A 27,069-nucleotide genomic window follows, 5' to 3' on the forward strand; every position below is an offset into this window, starting at 1 on the left:
CCATCAGGAGGATCCTTCTTTGCCAAAGAGTAACAGATTTTAATGCAAAGAACAACCCACCTGGAGAGTGTTCTCTTGTGGACTGCCTTTCCTCTCCTCTTGCCCACGTATCCGATGAACAGCTGATCCTCCAGCCTGAAGTCCTTCGTTCTATCAATGTAGAAGCTTAGCGCCCTCTTTGGGTCCAATCGATGTAGTCTCTCTTCCTCCTTTAAAGGATGAGGCGGAGGATAGAACGTGGACAAAGTAATTGTCTGGGCCAAATGGAAGGGTGAAACAACCTTCGGGAGGAAAGCAGCCTTGGTCCTCAACACCACCTTATCCCCATAAAAAGTTGTATAAGGGGGTTTTACCGATAAGGCTTGCAACTCACTCACTCTCCTTGCAGATGTTATAGCCACCAGGAAGACTGTTTTAATAACCAAATACCTTAAGGGGCAAGAATGCATAGGCTCAAAAGGGGACCCCATAAGGAAAGTGAGGACCAAGGACAAATCCCATTGAGGCATAACGAATGGTTTTGGAGGATATTTATTTAGAAGACCTTTCAAGAATCTGAGAACAATAGGGGATTTAAATAACGATGGTTGATCTGGAAGACAAATGAAGGCTGACAGGGCAGACAAATAACCTTTAATGGTAGCCACTGCACAACCTTTCTGCGCTAGAGACAGAGCAAAAGACAAAACATCTGACAGATGAGCATGTAAGGGATCAATCTGTCTCTCTCCACACCAGATAACAAATTTAGACCACCTATTAGCGTAGATAGATTTAGTGGAGTGTCGCCTGGCAGCTAATATAACATCCACTACATCAGGCGGGAGAGAAAAGAACTCAGGTTGCCCCGTTCAATCTCCAGGCATGTAGGTGTAGACTCTGGAGGTTGGGGTGTAAAACCTGCCCCTGCGACTGCAAGAGGAGGTCTGCCCTGAGAGGGAGACAGAGCGGAGGGCACAGCGAGAGTTGGAGAAGGTCGGAGTACCACACCCTCCTTGGCCAATCCGGAGCTATTAAGATGACTTGGGCCCGGTCTTGGCGAATCTTCCTCAACACTCGAGGAATCAAGGGTATGGGGGGAAACGCGTAAAGCAACTGGTCGCACCAGGTTATCAGAAACGCGTCCCCCAATGCTCCCTGCACCGGATACTGGAGGCTGCAGAATAACGGACAATGCGCGTTCTCCCGAGTGGCAAACAGATCTATCCGAGGAAACCCCCACATCTGGAAGATTAAACGGACTTGATCTGGATGGTCCGCCACTCGTGGTCGGCCGAGAATTGGCAACTGAGACGGTCCGCACGTACATTCAAGACCCCGGCCAGATGATTTGCTACCAAGCAAATCTGATGGTCCTTTGCCCAGGACCATAGTCGAAGAGCTTCTCTGCTGAGAAGGTACGACCCTACTCCTCCCTGTTTGTTTATGTACCACATCGTGGTAGTATTGTCCATCAGGACCTGTACCGACTGACCGCGAAGGGAAGGGAGGAAGGCCTTGAGAGCCAGACGTACAGCCCGTAACTCTAACAGATTGATATGAAACCTCTGTTCCTCTGGAGACCAAAGTCCTTTGATCTCCAGATCCCCCAGATGAGCTCCCCACCCTAGAGTGGAAGCATCCGTTATGACCGTGGCCACTGGTGGCGACTGCGCGAACGGCTTTCCTTGCGAAAGATTGTTGCACGCAATCCACCACTTCAAGTCCACAGCAGCATCTCTGGAGATCTTGACCGCACCTTCTAGATCTCCCTTGTGTTGAGACCACTGCCTTCGGAGGCACCACTGAAGAGCCCTCATGTGCCAGCGAGCATGTGTGACCAACAGTATGCAGGAGGCAAACAGACCGAGCAGACGAAGGACCTTGAGGACTGGAACTACCGCTCCATTTCGAAACATCGGAACCAATTCCTGAATATCTTGAACCCGCTGAGGCGGAGGAAAGGCTCGATTCAATGTTGTATCCAGTACTGCCCCTATGAACAGGAGGCGCTGAGAGGGCTCCAGGTGAGATTTGGGCACGTTCACCGAAAAGCCCAGGTTGAACAACAACTGGGTTGTTGACTGCAGATGATACGACACAAGCTCCGGGGACTTGGCTTTGATCAACCAGTCGTCCAAGTAAGGGAATACTGCTATCCCCTTCCTTCTGAGCTCTGCCGCAACCACTGACATCACCTTCGTGAAGACTCGAGGTGCTGAAGTAAGACCAAACGGGAGGACCGCAAACTGATAGTGCTGCGACCCTACCACAAACCGGAGATACTTCCTGTGCGACTTGAGTATCGGGATATGAAAATAAGCATCCTGCAAGTCGACAGACACCATCCAATCTTCTTTGTTCAACACCAAAAGCACCTGTGCTAGGGTCAGCATCTTGAACTTTTCCTGATTGAGGAACCAATTCAAGATCCTCAGATCCAGGATCGGTCTCAACCGACCATCTTTCTTGGGAATCAGGAAGTACCTTGAGTAACAACCTTGACCCCTTTCCTGCTCTGGAACCAACTCCACCGCGCCCTTTGAAAGGAGGACTTGAACCTCCTGTTCTAGCAACAGGAGGTGTTCTTCTGAACAATAAGATGGGCGGGGCGGAAGGGGGGGCGGAAACTCCCGAAAGGGAAGGGTGTAGCCTTTCTCCACAATACTGATAACCCTAGTATCCGTTGTAATAGTCTCCCATTTGTGGAGAAAATGCCGTAATCTTCCCCCTACAGGAGAGGAGTGAGTGGGAAATGGTGGAAGCCTAAGGCTGCTTTCCCTGCTGCACCCCTCCAGAGGACGAGGAAGAGGCAGAGTGCTGTTGAGAGGCTCCTCTGGTGCGGGCCCTACCTCTCCCTCTAAATGATCTATAGGGGTGAGAAGAGGCGGCTTGCTGGAACCTCCCCGGAAAGGAAGAGGAGGAAGAGCCACGCCCAAATCCACGAAACCTCCTGAAAAACCCGGAAGAGGCAGAGGAAGAAGGAGCTTGCAGCCCTAACGATTTGGCTGTGGCCCTGCTCTCTTTAAATCGCTCCAAGGCCGAATCTGCCTTTGCTCCAAATAGTTTGTCCCCATGAAACGGGAGGTCTAATAGAGTCGAAAGTACATCCGCAGAAAACCCTGAATTACGGAGCCAGGCCTGTCTCCTTGCCACCACAGCCGTGCCCATCGCCCTAGCCACCGAGTCGGTTGTGTCCAGTCCAGACTGGATAATCTGGGTTGCGGCAGCCTGGGCGTCTGAGACAACATCCAAGAGTCCCTGGGGAAGCTCCGTAAAAGAAGATGAAATATCATCCATAAGAGCATGGACATATCTCCCCAGAATGCAAGTTGCGTTGGTGGCCTTCAACGCCAAACTGCAAGAAGAAAATATTTTCTTGGATTGCGCATCCAGTTTTTTGGAGTCCCTGTCTCCTGGCACCGTCGGGAAGGATCCAGGCGCTGATTTTGATGAACAGGAGGCTTGCACCACCAAGCTCTCCGGCGTAGGGTGTCTTGAAAGAAAGCCAGGGTCAGATGGTGCAGCCCGATATCTCCTGGCCACAGCCCTATGAACTGCAGAGGAAGATACAGGCTTCTTCCACACCTCCAACACCGGATCAAGCAAAGCCTCATTAAACGGCAAGAGAGGCTCCGCTGCAGCAGAGGCCGGATGCAGCACCTCCGTCAATAAATTCTGCTTCGCCTCTGCCACCGGCAAAGGCAGGTCCAGAAAATTAGCCGCCTTCCTCACCACCGCGTGAAAGGTAGCAGCCTCCTCCGTATACTCCCCTCGAGATGAAAGGTCCCACTCAGGGGAAGTATCCAGCCCACTGGCCGTATCCAGACCATGCAGTCCATCACCCGAGTCCTCAACCTCTCCTTCCTCCAGGACTCGCTGGTACTCCTGCTCTTCCAACAGACGGAGAGCACGCCTCCTTGAATGTAGTCTCTGCTCAATGCGCGGAGTCGACATGGCCTCTGCCGAAGTCGAAGATCGGCGCCGATCTCCAGAAGCATCCGACGCCGCATCCGGCGCCGCAGGCAGCTTCGGCGCCAATGAAGGAGCAGGACAAAGAGATCTTGGAGCCGATGGACCCACCGGAGTCACAGGACGAAATCCCGACGTCGACGGGATGGAAACATCCGGAGCCAATCCCTCTGAAGCCACCGGAGCGGCCACCGGCGCCGAGCCCACATTCCCAAAAGGGAGAAAGGGCATAAAGGGTGCCGGCCGAAGAGGCGCAGGATCACCCAATGAAAAGGCCAAAGGCCCCGAAGGACCAGCCGGAGCACCTCCTGGAGCCATCTGCTGAAAGATGGTATACATCGCATTCAGAAATGCGGTACTATCGGCTCCAGGGGCTGGAAAAGCCGGATACTGAGGTGCCTGGATCGAAGGCGACCCCAACGCCGGCCTCGACGTCCGCGACGCCGGAGAGATCACAAGAGGCTGCATCACCTCAACCACAGACGCTTGTCCAGGCGAAGTCGGTGACGCCGGAGAGGGCAACGGCGTCGATGGATGCGGCGTGACCGTCGGACTGACCTCCCAAGTCCTCCGACGCCGAGCCGAAGGCGACCTCGAACGAGTCTCCTTGCTTGAATGACGCCGTGAATCTCTACGGCGCCGGGAGTCTCGATGACGCCGATGAGACCTTGACGAGGAAGACTTCTTGTGATGTTTTTCCTTTTTCTTCGACTTCGCCAGGAATAATTTAGCCTCACGTTCCTTGAGGGCCTTCGGATTCATGTGCTGACATGAATCGCAAGTCACAACGTCGTGATCGGAGCTCAAGCACCAGAGACAGTCGGAGTGAGGATCTGTAACTGACATCTTGCCCCCACACTCTCGACAGGGCTTGAAACCCGACTTTCTCTGAGACATTGTTACCGCAGAGAAGAACTATGCAGCAGAAAACACACTGTAACCACTAAAGTAACAGTAGCTCCCTCGAAGATAACTGTTTCGAATGCACGGAAAAAAGGGAACTGACGTCGGCACGTCGTCGAGGACCTCTTATTGCCTGTATGACGTCAGATGGCGTCGCGTGGGCTAGAGTGACGTCCTCGTCGACGTGCAGAGACTAGGAAGAAGATTTCCGTCGAATGCTGGCACCATGGGAGTATTCATTAGGTGAGGAATCCACAGGTAGTTGTATCCATCAGAATACAGCTGTGTATACAGATACATGGGTACGCATTAGGATCACACATAGCCACACTACCGGGAAAATATACACCAAACTCAGCGGAGGAGATTCTGAAAGTGATATGTGCTAAGGTCTTACCTAACATGGCCATCTGGCATTTCCAGACATGTTCATTTAGACTCTGGAACATTGCCATGTTTCGGCATACAGAAAGATCTTTAGCACCCCCAAAGGGACACGGCACACCTTGATTCACCCATAATTTGGGCTGGACAACATGGACAGCTATTGTAACAAAAAAAACGATATAATCAAATATCACCATTGGGTGTCTAAGGCTGCTCCAGACTCAATGGAGCTGCACGTCGTACCAATTTCCTAGGAAAAACAGCCATCTGATCATGATATGTAGTCACGGCTGCAGCCACACTGAATCCGAGTTTAGAGGCTACAGAAAAACACCATGTTGACACCAGAAGCTCTAAAGAGGATGCTAAAAGCATGGGGCAAACAATTATCAAGAGAACAGAATATCAGAAAAATCGAAGGCAGCCATGGATTAGACCTCTTAGTTCAATCGTATGAAGCCGTTGCTGTCCTGTATTGCTTGCTCGGAGACGGATTTATCTCAGACCTGTTTTGTTTGCAAAATGGAATAAGAAGCTGCAATGACGCCATGACATTTCTTTACTCAGCTGCGACTGCAAAATATCTGGCCCAGATTAGGAAATGTATGGTTATAGCTGGACGGTGCCTGTATGACGCCTCGGTGCCAGATTAAAGTTATTGAAGGGTGGTATGTTGACGATATTGATTTATTCTGCATATTTAAATTTTTTGAAGGGTTTTACTTTTTCATTTGTATATATTTTGAGCTCTTGTAATGGTTTTAAGTAACTACACAATAAATTATTCCTTCATATCAGGAATGTCTGTGGAAGAAAGGAAATTCAAAAGTAGTACGGGAGGATTCATATGAAGCTCTACATCTGTGGACAAAGTAACCTTGATAAAAATTACTTTCCACCATTCTAGAATTGAGCAGCAGTCTAGCACATGCAAGTAGCCAACACGGTCATTTTGAATCTACAACATCTAGTGTCTTTTTGATATGCTCTCTAAAAGAGGTCTTGCTGAAGAGAATCTGCAGGATAGCGCTTATTTATTTTTAGGAGGTCAGCATTTTCTGTGAAGAGGAAGAGATTGTAAGCATATCTAAGGCTTTTTACCGGTGTAAAGTGTCCTTGCAAGAGATATTATGATTTTCGAAATTAAACAACATAAAATGCATCGTATTCTGTTCACAGGAAGTAATAAACAAAACATTTAAAAATTCTGGTGATTTAAGTTCTTGATTATTAAACGGATATGCTGCGGGAAAGCCCTTTGGGCTGTATCATCAGTTTATAAACATCATCATATTGAATAGAGCGAATGAGCACACTCATTTTCCGATAAATATTTGTCAGTAGAATGTTCAATAATCAACCATCTATGGGTTCACTGGTTAAAGTCTACTCACATTCTCAAGTTTCGTATAGTACATAGCTTTCATGATACAGTCTAATATCGGGAAAACCAAATCCTCCCCCATCAATATGAAATTTCAGTATTCTGAACTTAGGATATGCTACGCTTTGAAGTGAAGTTTAGTCACTGCCTCAATACTGGAATATACTGAGTTAGAAAAACTGGCCCTGAGTTGTGATAAACTCCAGAGAAGTGTTAAAACGTACATACCTTTGGTCAAGAGGCACAATTTATTGATATTTAATTTTACCCATAATACAACAAAATTAATCCAGTCTAACAATTATGTGTCCGGATTTACTTAAAACTAAACTTATGCGGAATGAGATGAGATTTTCAAGTTTGCTTCCAAATGAAAATGTAAAATACACTAGAAAGACCGTGGTCCAAACAAAATTCCAGGTATCAAAAATGGATTTGTCAGTTTTGAAAGAGTGGGATCGAGCTCTGTAAGCCTCAACCAAAGAAGGAAGACTGAGGAAGTCCAAAAGTGTTAATAGTATTTGTTAGACCTCATATTCTTGGCGTCGTCTTCTCCTAAATTTTTGCCTTCAACCCTACTGTCTGCTGACTTAGTTTTAGCTGGCTTTAGGATTCTGTGCACTTTACCAGTTATAAAGTACTAGTGCTCTCTCCTTAAAACAAGGCAGCATTGCCTTACACCCAATTGGCATCCTTAATTTACTTGTAGACCTCTAGTAAAGTGGCACTACCTGTGCCCAGGGTCTGTAAATTAAACACTACTGGTCAGCCACGGCACTGATTGTACCACCCACTTTAGTAGCATTTTAAACATGTCTCAGACCTGCCATTGCAGCCTGTGTATGCAGTTTTAAACTGCCATTTTAAACTGCCATTTTAAAACAGGCAAAATAAACATTTTGGCAGGCCCAAACCCTCTTTTTTAATACATATGCCACCCCTTGGCTAGGCCCTGGAAAGCCCAGAGGAAAGGGCGCAATGTATTTAAAAAGTAGGACATATACATTTAAGTTTTACATGTTCTGGTAGTGAAAAACTCTTAAATTTGTTTTTCACTGCTGCAAGGCCTACAGCTCCCATAGATTAACATTCGAGTTACAGTAACTCATTTAATAAGCTGTAACTTACGAATGGGAAAAGGTAATTCACTTATGTTTAGTGTCTTTAGAACTGTAATGAAAAATCCTAATTTACAGTGAAGTTGGATTTTAAATTACAATTTATAAATGCCTCTTTTAGAAAGTTGTCACTTTCCTCCCTTAGGCATTTGGTACCTGATGTCTGTCTATGGTCACATGACTGGCTGTAGCTGACAACTGAGCTTTGTGTATTCCTCCTAGGCAGCCACACACTATAGAGTTCGCAGGTGTGCCTGGATGGGCCATCACTGACAGAATGGGAGGGAGAAGCTGGCACAGACCCACTTAACACTTCTAACACTTTAAATAGTCTGTGTCCTGCCTTCACACAAATTGCTGCATACCCCCTTGTAGTTAGTCTGGAGCCAGGGTGCTGAAGGCAGGGCACCTGTGCACTTCTAAGGCATGCCTCTAGAAGCTTCTCCCACTTCAAAGGCTGAATTGGGTATAAATAACTGACCTCAGATACCAACTCTTCAGTACACTTCTGGACCTGTGGATACTCTGCCAGGTAGAAGGACTGCTGTGCTGTTGAAAGGACTAACACTCGGCTGGACTGCTGCTCTGAAGGACTGCTACCCTGCTGTGCTATCATGCTACCATCTTGCCTGGGTGAGAAGGACTGAACTTGCATCTGTGAACCCAGGACTAGAGAGTGACTCCAATGGCCAGTTGGCTGGCCTCCAGACATCAGCCTCATGGACAGAAGGCTCCAACAACCTTGACCCCAGCACTTGGACTCTGCCATCTGTTAGTCTACCCTGCCTAGAGGTGCCACCCCAGTACTGGCATCCTGGAAGTGGGCCTAAGGTGCTCTGCCAGCCTTTGTGGATCCAGCGGAACCAACACATTCCCTCTGCTGTGCTGCACAACCTCAAGCAGAACCGTCACACCATCACCACTTTGTGGGTCTTATCCATTGTAAAGACACACATCGCAGCACGTCACCTCATCGGAACTACCTCTGCAAGATGCATCCACAGCGCAGGCCCTCACATCCCTCGATGACTACGCCAAACTCTGCATCGATGCTTCGCAGCCCCTTGGAACTGGCACATTGGCCCAGGTGCGCAACGCATTCTCAATGCCAGACTTAGCATCACCAGCCCTCATTGATGGAATCCTAGACAATGACACAGTACCTCGCGTTACAGCCTGGCAGCATCTCAAAGTAGATATACAGCCTTGGTTGTACCATGCATCTTCGATGCGGACCCTCACAATGCTTCGCAAACAAGGATTTGTTACCTTGTTCAGCAGGCCTAACTGGGTTCTTGTAGCCAGCCGGCGTCAGCCTTAACTTGTGACTTTGTACCAGTCCAGCGCACCCAAAAGATCCACAGTTTTTTGTGCTTTTTGCCACTATTTTAACTGAAATCTTTAAACTTGCATATCTCCAGGTCTACTGTTTGGATTTTTGTTGTTTTGGTCTTGTGTGATTTATTCAAAAGTACTCCTTTTTGTGTGTGATTTTACTTCATTACTGGTTGAGGTGTTGCACAAATACTTTACACATTGCCTCTAAGTTCAGCCTGACTGCTCTGTACTAAGCTACCAGAGGGGTTGAGCACAGGTTAATTTACAGTTGGCTTGTGCCTCACCCTGACATGGATTGTGATTGCTTCTTGACCAGGGTTCACACACCAGTCAAACAACGACCCAATTTCCCACTGTACAGAATGGAAAACATGGGGGAACTGAAAAATAAGAGCATATTATCTACAAGTACTATATGTTTACAATGTGCTTCTTAAATTGGAAAACCTTTAAAATTCTCTTTGTTTCCAATTTACATTTCTAGAGTTGGGGCACTAAAATACAAATGGGCGGGAACTGAGGAAATCCCTGTCCGATTCATCTCCTCTCAATAATAAAGTTTATTAAACATAATGTTCCATAAAACCATTGCTATATATTTAATCAATTATTAAAACACAGACTAACTCCAAAATACTAAGCTAAGATGAGTCTATAAAACACAATAAGGCTAAAAGCATATTTAAAAAAAACAAATGGACTTAGAGTCTAACTCTTCTTACAAGCATTAAAAAGCAAAGCAGCCACCATAATGAAACCAGCAGAATTAAATTCTCTTAAATTTCTGGATGCTGTTTTTAATAAACAATGGTTTTAGATACCTAACACTAAGAGTTTTAAAAGTAGGGCAAAACAATAAAAAGTGCTGAAGTGTATTGGAGTTTCTATAAATACAATTACACTTCGACAACATATATGCTCCAGCCTCAGTTTGTCAATTCTGCTGAACATCTAATTCAAACAACAAAAGTGTGCGTTGCAAACTGGGATTTGGAGCCACGTAGACAAGAACACTCTCTATGTTTAACTTTGTACAGGTGCTGCAACTGTGTTTTGTTTTTGATATTTTGCACATCTACTTCACACGAGAGAGCATTTCCTCATGGCTCAAGAGATCTTTTGGAAACCAATAAAGGCAGACCATTGACAATCAGGTCAAAATGAACAGTAACTCCATAAGTGAAGCGCAATGCAGCCAAAATAGCTCTAAATTTGCACACAAATCATAGCTTGTTTTCTTTTTTTAAAGATCAATAAAACAATGATGGAAGGGAATTCATTCTGGCCCAGTTATTGCCAAAATAATGTTAACTGTGCCCACTTGAGTGTGGTGACAGAGCATATACCTAAACCTATCCTGTTTTCTTCATAAAATGTAATGAAGGTGGGATTTGTCTCTGTTGGTAAAGATCGTTGAAGTACAACCCATATATTAAGCATTTATAGCTTCATTAAAAATAAACATTTAGGTATACTTTACGAAGAGACCAAAAAATCATCAAAATTTCTGCTGACAAATGACTTTTCTGTGCCTAAACTGAGTATGCTTTCTTCAAAGCATCTAGATTTACCTGGCTGTAGGATGTCGAACAATATCAAGATATCTCGGTCTACTCCAGGGAACTATTGTCTCATCTACATACTACAGAAAGTTAAGTGCAAGATTTGAAGAGTTATCTGGCTACATTTCCAATACTACGTGAAGTAAGGTGTTCACTTAATTTAGGGTGGGTGTGACAGTTAAGGGGATAGTGACTTCTGCATAATACCTTGGGTGCTATGGTGTAAAAGGACGAGGACTGGATAGTCAACTAAACTATGAGTCACTCATGCATAGTTGCCTCATGTTAATGAGGATGTAAAGCCAGATGCCAGTTATTTTTATGGATTGATATACATTGGTTGACAATCTTTTTTTTATTAATGAGTGTTTTATATTTATATCAGTCAAATCCGTAAAAAAATCCTTCGGACTTTACCAGCATCCTGATTTTTATATTTAAAACTGCCTCTGCTACAAGGACATGGGTTGGTCTGTTTATTATATTTTATGACTGGGTGGTAATCAAATTAAAAATCATTAAACTTATGAAACAGGAAAATATGGCCTGTTTTTTTTTGTTTACTGAATGTAGACTAAATGTTTCAATTTTCGTACATGCAGCCAAGCTAATTTGAAGGGTGAAGAATGTATGTTTTTATAGTGGATGGGGAGGTCTAGTGGAATGTAAGTTAAATACCTAAGATGCCGAGCAATGCATCTTTATGGAGTAACTCATTATGTATCAAAATTGTTCATACCCCTGGAATTCACCTGTGCCAACATACTGGTATCTCAAGTATGGTTTAAGTGTTCCGGGTTGGAATTTTGTAATCATTTCCAGATTTGCAACCAGAATTCATTCCTAAATAGGAAACTACGGATTATCTGCTTCAGAAAACAGATCAAGAATTAACAGGGCTCCCAACATAAACGTTATGGTAATGAAGTCAATATGTTTATCATCTTTAGAGATTTGGGATGGTTTTGTGACCAATGAGGAGATTGACTGGAGGAAGGTATATCACAATTACTATCATTAGATTTATTGTTGTCATCACTGTAAACTACAACTTCTCTGATAGTGACGGTTTTTCTTATTTGCCCATTATGAGCTAGATTCAACAATGTTTAGAGACAGTGGGAACTGGAAGTACATCTCATGAGAGGAAGACACCAAGGAAACTTTGACGGTGTCATAAGTACAAGGAATGGCTACTGATGGGGTTTTCTCGGGTGTATGCTTCTAGTTTCATGTGCAGTTGCATATGGCAAAGGAATTGTATTGCAACAAACACAACTCATACCAGAGTTTCTGGAATTACTTTCAAAACTGTTAAAGAAGTTGTACCTATTATTTGTCTTATTGTTTTTCAACTTCGTCATTTAAACAAACAAAAAAAAAAATATAAACCAGTTGCCATATACCTTCTTTTGGGGTACATGGTGCATACTCTAGTGCAAGGTGTAAAACCTGACTATAGCAAGCATAAATAAAGACATATGCAACAAATTCCATGAAGCCATCTACCATGACAATGCACCTCTTATGGCCATGGGGATAAGAGGCATCTCAAAGATGAAGAAGTATAAAAGAGCAATGATATTGTCTGGAGGCAAGCCTGGTTTCTATTGCCGAGAGACAAAGGATTCATATTGACTCAATCATCATAGACGTTATCACCTCTTCTGGCTCCTTTCACTCCAAATTGCTAGGTTGTAACTTGCTCTAGGTGTTTTGTTAGGCCTTTAAGTATTTTGTTGCTGTCTCTTTAGGACGAATGCACAAGCCAAGAAATTCAACTAAAGTGGCTGGAGTGTAATTTGTTTCTTCAAGTGCCTCTAGGAGAATGCCACAGTTAAGGGGAGTCTCAAGTCGATAGGCAGATCTTCAAGATGAAGCATGACATAGAGAAGTGTATCAAGAAGTAGATCAACATCAAGATGAGAGGCTACAGAAAGATCAACATTCATCAAGAAAGGTTGCGGTGTTGCAGTCCCTTCAGCAGCTCAGGGTTTTCTTCAGGAAGGTGATTCCGCCTTTCTTAGGTAGCAGTAGGAAGAAAGTTCTTCTGATGCAGAAGAACACTCCCACCTGATCAATACACACAGGCCCCTACAGAGGTAATGAGAGTAGTTAATGTATCTTGGTTTTTTTCAAAGAGCACAATCCCTGCACCTTTCTGACCATGCTGCTACCCCTCACCATCATTTAACTCAAAGTGCAACCATCACAGTGCAAAAGTCAAAAGGATAGTAAGAGATAGGACTTGTGGAAAATCTCCCACCAAAGTGTCATACAGGCCTTGTACAATAATACACTTACAATAAGAAAACCAGAAGGTAACTCTAGTAGCGAATGCACAGTCGCAGACTTTTAAACAGAGAAATGGGAGTAAAGCATTTAAAGTACAACAAAAAATATACTACCAGAAAATAACTTTAGTTGCTGAAACAAGACACAAACAATAATTTAAATAAGGAATATATGGGTTTTTATGACAAAATAGTAAAAAAATAATAATAATAACTGGAAGCTGGGATGTAAAGGTCAATGTCAGCTTAACATTAACATAAGCAGTCACCAGAGGTTACATGTGCCCCAAAAACAAAAATCAACTAGTAGCAGATGAGGCTGCACATGCACCGAACAATGGCAGGAAATGGCATGGTCAGTTACCTGGTAAGCTGTTTCCAATCTACTCAGAGGTCTTCGCTGGGGACCTGGACAAATAATTCCAGCAAGGGAGTTGGAGAGGAGTGGGAAAGGACTCCTATACCTCTGCTTCATGGCCACAAGTGAATGTAAAGTCCCTATTTATTTTAAAAGTTTCATAAATTCAACTTGACAAAGCTTTTGCTTCCCAACTCCAACGAGCTTGACAGCAGCAGCTCCTTGAAGGAGTCTTACTAATCTTCCTCTCTTTTCCTTGTGACCTCATCCACATTCCATTGGCATGCTAAGTTTTTCTTTGAAGGTGCCCTATTCCTTGAGTCCACAGTAAGCAATCCACTCCCCTTGGGTTTGCTTACAACTTCTTCAAAGATAGGTTCTTCTCCCTAATATTCCGGGGGCTACAGAAGGCAAACAAGGTTGAACCTTGAGCGGAAGTTATAGGTCTTGGGCACAAGGGAAAGGCAAGCAGTGTCAGTCCTTTCAACAGGCTGATGCCGAAATAATCAATTTAAGATCTATACCAAGTACAGTTGTGCTCCGATGTCCATGTGATGGGAACTCCTATCAATAGTGTGCCTCACTGTGGTGGGTGATGCCCTCCTGAGCCTACCCGTCCCACTTAGCCTTCCGCACCTTTTCAGCAGATCAACTAACTTATGGTAGAAACAAATGCAAGAAGCACTGCATATAAGCGAGAAACCAAACTAAAATAGGTTTGTGCCTCTGTAACATGCTGGAGTGAGAGAAGCAATTTTGGCTCGGACCAGACCCACATCTATTACAGATCCACACTACTGATTCCATTTACGATATGCAAGGTATCTTCAAAAGGGTCCTTCTAGTGTCTCATGTGGCCATTTTATATCTACGGCTCCTGGCAAAAGAAGCAAACATTAGGAATTCCTGTCTGGAAGCAAGGTGGCCAAAATATTTTTTAGTTGGTGATATGTTGTGCTTTAGATGGGATTCCTGCAAACGCGCATATATTAATTCCATAGTTATTTGATGTCACTACATTACAAATCCATCATCATCACTGATCCATCATCAGCATGGTTGCGGAACGTTTTGAGTCTTATTTTCATGTTAGACGCAAATTGTGTAGCTCCTGTGCTATTAGTGTGATTTTTCTGAGTTTGTGTGACAGTTACCATCTGCGACAAGTCGCACAACTGTGAACATTCTGCACACAAGATAGACTTTATCTACCTGCATATGTATTACCTGTAGAACAATCGGAGGCATCTACTGGATTGAAGTAAATCCATAAGAAAAATACCAATTCAAAAAGTAGAACACTTGTTTATTTGTTCAAGTCCTGAATAATGAAAGACCCCAGCCGCTCCTGCACAGCTCCTTCTTTAACTGCCTCCAATCCCCACATTCCAGGCAGTACCGTTCTAAGAGCAGGGAGAGCAGGAAGATACCATTTCACATAACATAAATAAACGAAGCGTAAAGGGGCAAGATATAATTACCTGAACCTTGAATTACAATTTGCATACATAAATGTTTCCCCAACAAACAGAATACCACATGGATCCAAGAACTTCAAAGCTATTATGTGGCCGGTTGGTGGTGCTTGCATCGCAAGACACTGGACATGACCGAGATGAAAAACCCAAAGCCATACAATGCGCCCACCAGTGGAATGACGCCAGTTTCCATCCATTTTTTCAAAGCCGTCAAGGGGAGTGGACAGACTGACGTCAACAGATTAGTGCATTACCAAAAGATAAATTGGGATCAATCTTATTAGCTTTCACAATAATGTATCCATCAAATAAGGAGGCGGGGTGAATCTGGGAGTCCTAGGATAGCCACCAAAAATGCAGTTTTGTGAGTCAACATTTCTTATGGACAACTATGTAGGGGCTCAAACAGAGTCCACATAAGAAAAACGAAGACTAAATTAGGGTCCACAATGAAGAGGGTTGGAGGATACATACTTGTGAACCTCTTCAGAAAACGCATGACTATGTTGGAACTTGACAAGGTATGACTGGACTAACAGTGTAATTCTGACAAGGTGCTAAGTACCCCTTTGACAGTGCCTATCGCACAACTTCCTGAGCTAGAGAACGTTCATACTGAATGGTCTGACACAGGTCTGGAAGGGGTCTATATTGTTGTCTTTGCACCGTGAAACTAAGTAGCTTCATCTGCTGGAGTAAACCAACTCGGAGGGGCGACACACTGACAAAAAGACATCTACCACATCCACTGGCAGCGGAAAAGAGCTCAGATTTCCCTGCTCAATCTCCAAGAACATAGGTGGAGACCTCAGAGATTGGGGTTGAGAGCTGGGGAGAAGGTCCAGTCTGAAGTGACTGAAGCAGAGGACACCCGGAGATGCACAGAAGGTACACATACCGCACCCTTCTTGGCCAGTCTGGGGCGATCAGAATGACTTTGGACCGGCCGCAGTGAACCTTCCTCAGAACCAGAGGAGTCAAGGGTACAGGGAAAAACAAGTAATGCAGCTGAAAGTTCCTCAAATAAAACGCATCCCTCAAGGCTTCCTCCAAAGGATACTGGAAGGCGCAGAACTGTGGGTATTGAGCATATTCCGAGGAGACAATCAAGTCCACTTGAGGAGTGCCACTTAGGTGAATACGTCCTGGACTGTCTCCGGTAGAAGATGCCACTTGTGATCAACAAAATAACGCTGACCTGGGCTGTCAGCTCTGACATTCAGAGACCCTACTAGGTGTTTGGCAGTGAGACAGATCCCTTGTGTTTGTGCCCAAAGACCACAGCCATAACATTTCTGGGCAAACGAGGTGACTCCCTACTCCCTCTTACTTGTTGACATACCACATTCTTGTTGTGTTGAGACCGACCTTGGATAGAGGAGAGGAAGGCTCTAAGTGCCAGCTGAATCACCACCAGTTCCAAAAGATAGTTGTGAAGGACCTGCTCTTTCAGGGACCACAGGGATCTGACCTCCACACGGGCTCCCCACCCTAGGGTGGAGACATCTGACACTACCAGTCACACTCGGAGGGAGATGAAGCCCATCCTGCAGCTCAGGCCCGCTTCATTCCTCCACCAATCCACTGTCGCAGCAGTGCTGTGGGAGATCACGATGGAATCCAACAGGTCTCACACCACTGTAGCCACTATCTGCGGAGGCACCACTACAGGGCCTCATGTGCCAATCTGCATGTGTGACTAGGAGAATGCAGGAAGCAAGCAGTCCTAGGAATATTAGGACTCTCAGAACTGGGACTCGTGCGCCATGCTTAAAAGATGAGACCCTAGATGTCGGAAATCCTCTGAGGTTAGTGAGGTGAGGAAAGGCGCAGAGACAGGTGGAGTCCAGTACCTACCCTATGACCTCGAGTCACTGGAAGGGCCACACATGAGACTTTGGCTTGTTGATGGAAAAGCTGAATACCTGTGATGCGGTTGACTACAAATAGTGTGACACCACCACTGGCAAACTGGCTTTGATTAGCCAAGAGTCCAGTGATGGAAAGATGGGGGGTGCCCAACCTTCTAAAATTGGCAGTGGTTACTGCCATCACCCTTGTTAAGATCCAAGGTGCCAATTTTAAGCCGAAGTACTGCAAATTGGTTGCGCATAAAACCCATCACAAATCGCAAGTACTTCTGGTGTGACCGCAGAATAAGGATGTAAAAGTTCACATGCTGCAGGTCGAGTGACACCATCCAGTCTCCAAGTTCCAATGCCAGTACTACTTGAACAAAGGTCAGCATCCTGAACTTTTTCTTTTTGAGGAAGAAGTTTCAGTTTTCCTAAGGTACAGGATCGGAAGCAGACTGCCATCTTTATTGGGTATCAGGAAGTAACATCCTTGTACCTTTTCCCATTCAGATACTAACTGTATCACTCCTTTCAGTAAGAGTGCTGCCAACTCCTGCCACCACCTGCTGCAGAATGACCAAGTGGTCCAGAGTGGGGGGCGTAAAGCAGTGGAGTGATAGAGGGTGAAGCCTGAAAGAAGGTAAGGGCATAACCTCATGGACACTATGAAGGACCCATGGCCTTCCAGGCTGGCAGAGAAAAGGAAACTCTTCCCTCACAGGCTCAGAGGGTGTGTGAGGAACAGACCTAGGACTGCATCTCTGCTTGAGAAGGAGGGGAGGGCAGTAAGAGGTGGAGAAGGCTTGCTGGAGGGATCCACGCCTCCACCTTTGCCTCTGTCCTTGTATTGGGGGACTAACTGGTTTTGGGGTGGGTGTCCTTACGGCTGATAAGACTGCTGCTGCCAAAAGAGAAACCTTTTGGAAAAGCTGGTTTTGTTGAAAGCTTTACGAAGCTGTGGCTTTACTGGCTTTAAACCAAATTTGCACCATCGACCGGAAGATCCATCAAGTTGACCCACATGTCTGACGAGAAGCATGAGATCCTAATCAAGGCACATCATCTGAAGGCAAATGAAGTGCCTATGTAACACGCTATAGAGTCAGCCGTAACAAGGACTGACTTGATGATAAGTCAAACCGCATTTTGACCATCTGTAAGAACTTAATGGAAGTGGTCTTGGAGAGTCTCTGTAACAACAACTGTCTGCGCCATTCCTAACAAGGTGAGGGCGTAACGTGCCAACTGTTTTCATTAAGTGTTTTCAAAGCCGTTATGCTGGTGGTGAAGTCCTTCCTCCCCAGGCCTATGACTGCATGGATTCTCTACCTGCGGGGCTAATGGGGGATGCTCCTAGCAAGTGTCCCAAGGAACATGATGCTTTTAAGACGAGGCTCTCTGGTGACGGGTGAGCAGAGAGAAAAGTTGGGTCACCCGGACCAGGGTGACAGAGCCTTGCCACGCGTTGCCTGGCTGCTGGGGTAGAAGATGGCTTCTCCCAAGTTGCAAGGAAGGGCTGGGGCAATACTTCATTAAAAGGTAATGGTAGTTCAGAGGCTGGTTAAGCAGGGAGAAGAACCAACAGTAGCACATTTGGTTTGACATCAACCAATGGAGTTGGAAATTAAGGACTTCTGCTGCTTCTTTGATTACAGAATGAAGTGAGAGAACTTCCAGAGTTTGGGTGCCCACAGGGAACTCTAATTCCACTACTGATAACGTGTCAAGGCCTCTCGCAGAAAATAATCCAGAAATGTCAAAAGGGGGTCTCAGACGTTTCTTCCTCTTATAAAAGTAAGGGATCAGAAGCAAATAATCTGTGTATCCTTGCTCTGTAACACTCTACCTTGCGCAACATTAGAGCACCTCTCCTGGATCCGTGTTGCTGAGGTTCTGCAGGAAGAGGAGGAGGAGGTGGTGGTTGTGGTGCCCTTGACTCCACTTATGGTTCTTGTTGGGGCGGCATTGATAGCTCCAGGAGTGTCACCAGCCACAGCATCGATGGTAGGAGTGCATAGTGGCCACCAGGGTGAAGGTTGGAGCCGGTGTCAGGGCGATTGGACTGACACTGTATGGTGTGCTGGGCATGAACATGAGGCCTGGTTGATTTCTGGTGAATATAATGAACATGGCATTCAAAATGTCTAATAGATCTGTGGCTAGGGCCGAGAAATCTGGCACAGTAGTCAATGGCATCAGGGCATCTGATAAGTGAGATATCAGTGCCGATGGATCTGGCAGGAAAAGGTGCGCCACAGGTGGAGTCAGACGGTGCAGGCGGAGTTAGCTCGATAGCACAAACTCAGAGGTCAGGTCCACCTAAGGAACATGAGCGGAGTTGCTAGAAGCCAGTCAGTCATTCTCCAAGAGGAATAACTCGAGCCCTGAGGAAGAAGATCCTGCGGGAGTCCAGGGCAGTCTGGGATTTTTATCTTTCCCAGAGAACTTCTTGTATTTCTTATGTTTCTTCCTTATGGTCTTGGAAGAAGAAGGTGACCTTGAGCAGAGTCGAGAATTTAGATTCCTGTCTTCATGGGCACTAGCCATGAAGAGCTTATACTACCACTTCTGGATGACCTTCAGGTTCATACTAAGGACGGGGCTGCCGCCACCAGAAGCATGATAAAAAAATCAAGCACCAAAGGCAAATAGTGTACGGGTCAGTGATTAATATATGTTCATGGCAGCAGTCCCTACAGGGCTTGACAACTAAACGCAGGGGTGGAGACATGGAACTGCCCAAAAAAAAAGAAATGTGTGAGGAAAAACTCCTAACTCTCAAGAAAGAATAGGCTCTGAATCAGTGATGAGTGAGCACAAAAAAAACTATGACTATGGGTCATCATCTGACATCACTTCCGGTTTCAACCAAAGCTATGCACCCTAACAGTGAAGTGAGAGCTTTGAAGTTTCCGTACTCAGTCTGACAACTGGAATCGTTCTAAAGTTAAGGAATCTATTGATAGAAGTATCAGTCATGCTGAGGTCACGGTGTTTGCCAAAAGGTCCCTTTCGTGTTTCTCCTACTAAAGTTCATACTTTCTTACGTATAGCACATGTATCCATCTGAAACACAGGTGTACATTGTTCAGTCAGAGCTTTGAGGTTTTCTGTCAATAGAAGCAAGCATGCTGGCACTTGCGCTTTCACTTTTTTTTTCTTCTACGGGTGAGCCATCATGATTAGTGTGCTTAATGTTATTGCCTCAGAAAAAGACCTGGCAGAAAGTTAACTTCATGACATGGGGCAGCCCACAACTATTTAGGATGTTGCTGGCTGACCTACAAGAGGCCTCTTAACATCTTTCACCAAATCGTAGTGGTAAGAATACCCACTGTATTTCTGGGTTAAAGTAATGATCACACACATTTACTTGCTTTCAAAATAAACTAGCAAGTAGTGTAACATTTGTTTTTTTCTTGCAGATTTGGGATGGTGCTGTTCAGAATGTGCTGAAAGCAAACATACAGTTCTGTGCAGCATCTCCGTTTCGGTCAATAGGTAAGTGTAGGGTGGTGGGGTGGTGGTGATTAGGGTGGTGTCATGAATGTGGCAGTGGTTAGGGTCGGTGGTGGTGAGTGGTTAGGGTGGTGGTGGGTAGGGTAGTTGTGGTTAGGTATTGGTAAGGTGGTGTGGGTAGGGGATCATGATGGTCCTAGGGTGGTGTTAGTTGTGGGGGTAGTGGTGGCAGTCAGGGTGATTGTGGTTAGGGTGTTGGTGGTGATAAAGGTAGAGTGGTGGTGGTAGTTAGGGTGAGCATGGTGGTAGTGATTACGGTATCACGTTGGTATTGTGGTGGCAGATGTGTAGTGGCAACACAGTGGTGTTATGGTAGTAAGCGGACGGTGGTAAGGGGTAGTTGGGTGGTGGTGGTAGGATGTTGCTGGTGGGGTCACGGTACACATACTGATCCGTGAGAGAAGGCAGGGAAACAAGCAACAAGGATGATGGGGAAGACCAAAGAAAAAAATAAGTAACTCAATCACAGTGTGTAGAGCAAAAGGATACTAAGCATGCTCCTTTGAAGGGAGAAGCAAACAAAATTGACACACACTGACCAATCTGTAGCAGGCAAATAAAGAGTGTCAATAAAGCCAACAAATGGTAAGCAATGGGCAGGCTCCAAGCCCTTTTTATTGAACAAAATGTCTTGCTTGTACTTTTTCAGATGACACCTAAAAATAGCCATTCAAGAGTGGTAACTGCTATCACTGGCCATCACATGTGATAGCTTTGCTGTACGTTAGTCCATTGGATGCCAGGTGTTAGCAGTGCTCTTCTGCAGTCCGCTGTTTTATATGACCCACATGCGTGCTCTCAGTGGAAGGTGTCACTTTGAACATCTTCTCCTTTTTGTGGTCTATGTCAGTACTTTCCTTCTGGAGTCTTGCAGAAGGAAATCCTCTCACAAGACACTAGGGTGTATTTGCTCATCTTTCTTTACTAAGTCATTATATTTCCATAGAAGTATACAATTAATCGTCTGTAAGCACTAATAACTGAGGTCTGTTTTACCCAACTCAATGTTACCACTTTTATCGTCCCCTGAAGGTTGAGAGGCTAAAGGGAGAAACCGGTGTTTAAAATTTCAGGTTAGACACAGATCTCTGTATTCTAACCTGCTGAGCTATCTCGTGCAAGCAGAAAGCAAAGTCATTTACATTTGCTGCTGATGCCGATAGAAAACTTTATTATATGGTGCAGGCTTAACTCGCTCCCTGTATGCAAACCTACATCTGGAATCTAATATTTAGTCCCTGCTCTCTGCGATTAGTTTCAGGAAAGAGTGCATTTATAACTCCGATAGTGCTGAAACTCGTCCTACCCAATCCACCGGCTACTGACCTGCAAGTTAAATGAATAGCTGGGCATTTAAAAAACATGGTCGCCTTAGTTTTATCCTCTTGTTGAAGTTTCACTGCTCGATATTATTTTGTGATGACAGCACGTCAATTTTTAAGTCTAGTGGGGTGCGGTCGCTACATGACGAGAGAGCAAAACAGGACCTGATTCTGAGACACTCCTACCCTGTATGCTTGGCCATCCTAGGGCTTGACTGGTGATTCCGGTTGCATGCTTCACAGCAACAGAAGACAACTATATGAACATTTTCTACATCTTGTTTCCTTGTAGAATCGTGATAGGTTTTTATGTGTGCATGAATACACGTAAATAATGTGAGCTATATGTGATGATAATTTAAATTTAATAATCGATTTTTCAAATGTCAACAAGTATACTTTGAAGTAAGGTGCATCAGATAGCAAAGCGCAGACAGGTCCAGCCCACAAGCAGTACACATACGTTTTTGTGTCAGTGACTACTCCTGGTGCCATTATAGATAGGCACTATCCAGAAAGCTGTGTGTCCATTGGTATCATGATTGAGTCCATCCACCCAGCTGCTGTTCACCCCCTGCCTCTTTATGCTTTGACTTTTCCAAACATAACTGCCTTTTCCAAGGAACTGGATGTTTGCATTGTGTGTCCAAAGTATGAGATTTCAATCTGGCCATCTATGCTGCGAGTTAAAGGTCTGCCTTGATTTTTTCAAGGACACCTATGCTTGTTTTTCTAGTTAGCATGTTATTCTTATACATATCCTTCAGAGCTTGAAGGCATTTGTGTGCTTCCTCTCCTTTTTCCCAGTTGTCCTATTCAACAACCAAACTATTACGGGTATTTCTATACAAATCTGACTTTTATTCTTGTACGCCTTGCCTAAGTCTTTCATTACAGCTCTGCCTAGTGCTATTCTGTATCACAAATCTTGACTGCTGGATCCTTTATTATTGATTGATAATCCAAGAAGACACAAGCTGTCCACCACTCAATGGTCTTCTTCATCAGCAGCTATAAAGTATGTTCCTGCTCTCGTCATCTCTTCGGTCTTTTTAGGTCACTTCTTTGAGGTACAGTGTAAACTAGTTAATGCAATCTGTTAAGTAAATTGCCCAATTTTAATGTATTATCATCACTCATTATTATTATTAGTAGTAAAGTACCAACATGCATGCAAAAAAGTGTACTTTAATAATAGCAGTACACGTTAGTGCTTGTTATTAACAATGCTGTGATTAGTAAGGAAGAGGTCTACTAAATGATTAAATAGCACTAACTTAAAAAAAAAAAAAAAAAAAAAATTATATATGTATATCAGAAAAAAGTGTTATGTCCACCATACCTGGGAATCCATACTTACAACTGTGTCTACCGTACTTACCACACTAACATCTCTGCTATCATACTTACCCTGGCTAATTACCTTATGTAACCTACGGTACCTACCATACCAACTTGCCCTGCGTACCATACTTGACTTACCATACCTATCAAAGTTCCAGTACCTAATTACCGTACCTGTCTACCATGCTAAACTTAAACCTATTTTACCCATCCTATAATTCCTACTATAACTAGTCCATGCTACCTTCCATGACTACCATACCTAAATACAATCCCTAGCCTAAAATTCCTTGTCTATCATGCCAATCTACCATACTTAATTTCCTCCCATACTTGCCTATCATACCTAACCTACTTTGCCCAAACTAACAGACTTATCATAGCAAGCCTACCATACTTTCCATACCTACCAAATCTACTCGCCATACCCAACGGATCTAAACTACCTAACATACCTAACCTAACATTTCTAATCTACCATGCCTAACTACCACACCTATAAAACCAACATATATCTTTTAACCTACCAAACCAGCCAACTATACTTACAATGTTTTACCTATTGTACCTCATCTACCTACCATTCTTAACCGACTATACGTAACCTACCAAACCTAAACCACCACCAATTCAGCAGTGAGTATAACTTACACTTGACCTGAGGTGGTCATTGTGTGATAAAAAAAAGGGGAAGTTTTGCTTATCAGCTTTTGTATGAGCTTAAGGTAAAGCAACCTGTAACAAAAGGCGCTCATGTTTAACTCAGCTGACCTCTTGTACTGGCCTAAGATACTGCAGCCTGCATTGGAAAATGCTAATTGCAGCTTTTGAAGGGTATGACTATCAGAATGAGACTGCTTCATTAAAAACAGCAAAACTTACTGGCTTTGCCAATGTTTGTTTCAAGTGTCTCCTATTTTCATTGTCACATCATTATCTCAAGTCTGCAAGCCTGCCATGCAAAATGCCAAGCGCAAGAGTCCCACATCAGGGCAAATGGCATTCTTAAACAATTTTGGTCACCAACACTACAACCAAAGTTTTGGAGGAGCTAAACTGTTTAAGAATGCCAATTTGTCCTGATAAGGTGATTTGTATTTTTATGTTGTTGACTACAGGCTACCAATTCATTCATGATTTTAAGCTAATGGTGTAACATTAATTGTGGGTTTATGATCCTACAAAAAGATTCCTCTGGAAGCAACTTCCTATAGTCCTATTGTCTGTCCCCACTTCCTACTATATAAATATATGTTTGGGGTTTCAAGGTGGTTGTTCATATTTGATCTTGCCCATTATGTGATCCCTGGTGCCCTGACATCACTTCTCACGCGTGTGTGGACTTTAATAAAATATCTACTTGTCCATAGGAAAGGTGGCTTCATATATCTACTTGTCCTGAAAAAAAAGTCCACTTGTTCTTTTGGTGCCAGGTACTGCAGCAACAAGTTATGGTAGCAATCTTATTATATAGGAGTGCTGATAACAGCCTCTCTAGTTATGCCATGACTCATTCTACAGTTGGGTTTGAATACTAGCAACTTACTAATTTTGTCACCTTTCTGCAGATCTACATACTGGGGATGGAGGTAGCAGTAGGCAGTAGTTACAGAGTTGTAATGGCCCTTTGAGCCTGTGCAAACCTACTAACTTGCATGTTTTGTGAGGTTTAACAGCTTTTAAAAAATATTCTACCTTCTTGGGAAAAGTTGGAAATTTACAACTGACAAGGACAGACGTAAAACATCTTCCAGGGTTGGGAAAAAAGGAGTAGGAGAAAAAGTAAACTTGTAAAAACAACACATTTTCACATGAGCAAATCTACCTGATGATTTGCTTGTGCTAAAATGCAGTTCACAAATATTTTCTAGGAGTACAATTTCCTGCCCTACTTCTGTAAATTAATGAAAGCTATATATCTTCACCTATATAAGGACAAATACCATAAGCACACTTATGTGACTTTCTTTAAGAGTTGGGCCCTTAATATGGTCTGACATTAACGCAAAGTCTTTTGTTTGTATTCAAAATCAATCTGTCTATCTATCTATCTATCCATCTATCCATGCATCTATCCATGCATCTATCCATCTATCTTTGCATCTATTCATCCGTCCATCCAATCCATCCATCCATCCATGTACCTATCTATCCATATACCTATCTATCTACCTATCTATCGGATGGCTTTGCTGTGAATGACAGTATTATGTTCTTTCACAAGTAACGGATCGGCACACAAAGTAGTACTGTTCAGTGTCAGGGACTACTGTGGCAATGTGTACTTTTTGAGACCAACATTTATTTTTTTTGCTTTTTGCCAATGGTTGCCATAATGGCGAGGGTCCCTGCAGCTTCCAAAACAATACGGTTTGATAAACTTGATAAAAACCATGTCAAAACAAGACACAAGGCTGACCGCCAATGTGATGTCAGACTTATTGGCTTTGCCGTTGCTAGTTTATTTTCATATTTCCCATAATCTTGTGGAAACTGGATACACAGATTTTCTATTATGAATATTTTTGGAAATTATAGCATGAATCAACACATTTTACTAACAGATGCTTAAAATAAATTGTATAATTTCTCAGTTGTTTAGCTAGACCTTTTTACCTAGTTGCATTAGTTGCGATCATTTCATTTTGAAAACAAAGAATCATCAGTGTTGCTTTCAAGCTTCTGCAAATATTTGCTTCTAATCAGAAAGCATTCTGGGAGAATAATAAGTATCCTCATAATGTTAAACTTTGCAAATATGGATACACATTTGTATACTGGAACCACTGTCAGAAGTGCAGTCCAAGCTTACAATACTTACTTAGAGGCTCACCCTAATATTGAAGGCTTTGCATTAATGAAATACATTACTTACCTTCAGCAACACTTTTTCTGGTGGATACTGTATCTACCTGTGGATTCCTCACCTTTTGAGTATCCCAATGCGCAGCATTCAATGACGAAAGCTTTTTCATAGCTCTCCACGTCGACGAGGACGTCACAATGGATCAGCTCCGCATGCAGTTTCGTCTGGCATCACCATAGCTATAAGAAGTCCTCGCCGGCGTGCTGACGTTAGATTCACCCACTTTTTCGACATGCCTTCAAGGCGAACGGGTGAACACCCACACGATATGTACAACAAGTTTCCAACCCAAGTAGAACATTACATCCATATAAATGTCACGATGTACATGTCTTATCAAACCCATAACAGATTTTTTCTTGGTATATTCAGAGAGGCAACTAGGAGGCGGGTGGGTCAGTGAGGAAACCATGGGTAAATACTGTATCCACCAGAAAAAGCATTACCAAAGGTAAGTAACTTGTTCTTCTGATGGATACATCTACCTGTGGATTCCTCTCTGATCCACCCGCCTCCCAGGTGCCTTTTGAATAGAATCCGAACGCAGTCCTGCAATCGGAGGTGGGTGCCTGCCCACCTATACCAAGAAAGTCTGCAAGACAGAATGGGCAAAGTGACCGTCCCTCCTTACTTCCGAGTCCAAACAGTAATGCTCTGCAGAAGTGTGGAGGCAAGCCCGTCGCTGCCGCCTTGCAAATAGCAACAGGAACACCCCTAGCCAAGGCAGATGTAACAGACTTAGCTCTGGCAGAATGAGCTCTCTACCCTCAGGAGGTTCTTTCGTCGCCAAAGCACAACATATTTTGATGCAAAGGATGACCCACCTTGATTATGTTCTTTTGTGTACGGCTTTGCCCTTTATTTTGCCCAACGTATCCAATGAACAGCTGCAAAATCCACCTTAAATTTGTCTGTCCTTTCCATGTAGAAGCTCAAGGTTCTCTTTGGATTAAGACGATGCAGCCTTTCCTCCTCCTTAGAGGGATGGGTAGGAGAGTAAAAAGTCAGGAGGGTGATGGACATCACCCACATCAGCAGGAAGAGAAAAGGAATTCAGGTTGCCCTGTTCAATCTCCAGGCATGTAGGTGCAGGTCCTAGAGGTGGGGGGAGTACAACCTGCCTCTGCGACTGCGAGAAGAGGTCTTCCCTGTGAGGGAGACAGAGTGGACGGCACAGAGAGAGTTGAAGGAGGTCTGTGTACCACACTGTTCTTGACCAATCCAGGACTATTAATATGACTTGGGTCTGGTGTGTGGGGGGCAGTGGTGGATGGACATGTAAAGCAGCTTGGTGCTCCAGTAAAATTGAAATGCATCCCCCAGTGCTCCCTACATCAGACACTGGAGGCTGCAGAACAAATGGGAGATGCAAAGTACCACCTCCGGATG

At 44.2% G+C, this 27,069-nt stretch overlaps 1 protein-coding gene and 1 long non-coding RNA gene across 2 annotated transcripts in view; one reads left to right on the forward strand and one right to left on the reverse strand.

Moving 5' to 3' along the window:
• Positions 1-27,069, reverse strand: part of SLC23A2 (solute carrier family 23 member 2) — a 631,030-nt gene that overhangs the window by 467,214 nt on the left and 136,747 nt on the right. The gene's annotated exons all lie outside the window — the stretch shown is intronic.
• The window catches only part of LOC138265954 (uncharacterized), a 77,489-nt gene that overhangs the window by 35,510 nt on the left and 14,910 nt on the right, over positions 1-27,069 (forward strand). Inside the window, exon 2 of the long non-coding RNA XR_011199443.1 lies at positions 20,055-20,130. This is a non-coding gene — a long non-coding RNA (uncharacterized lncRNA). The remainder of the gene's footprint in view (positions 1-20,054; positions 20,131-27,069) is intronic.

The sequence above is a fragment of the Pleurodeles waltl genome, chromosome 11 (assembly GCF_031143425.1).
Source record: "Pleurodeles waltl isolate 20211129_DDA chromosome 11, aPleWal1.hap1.20221129, whole genome shotgun sequence".
Lineage (NCBI taxonomy): Eukaryota > Metazoa > Chordata > Amphibia > Caudata > Salamandridae > Pleurodeles > Pleurodeles waltl.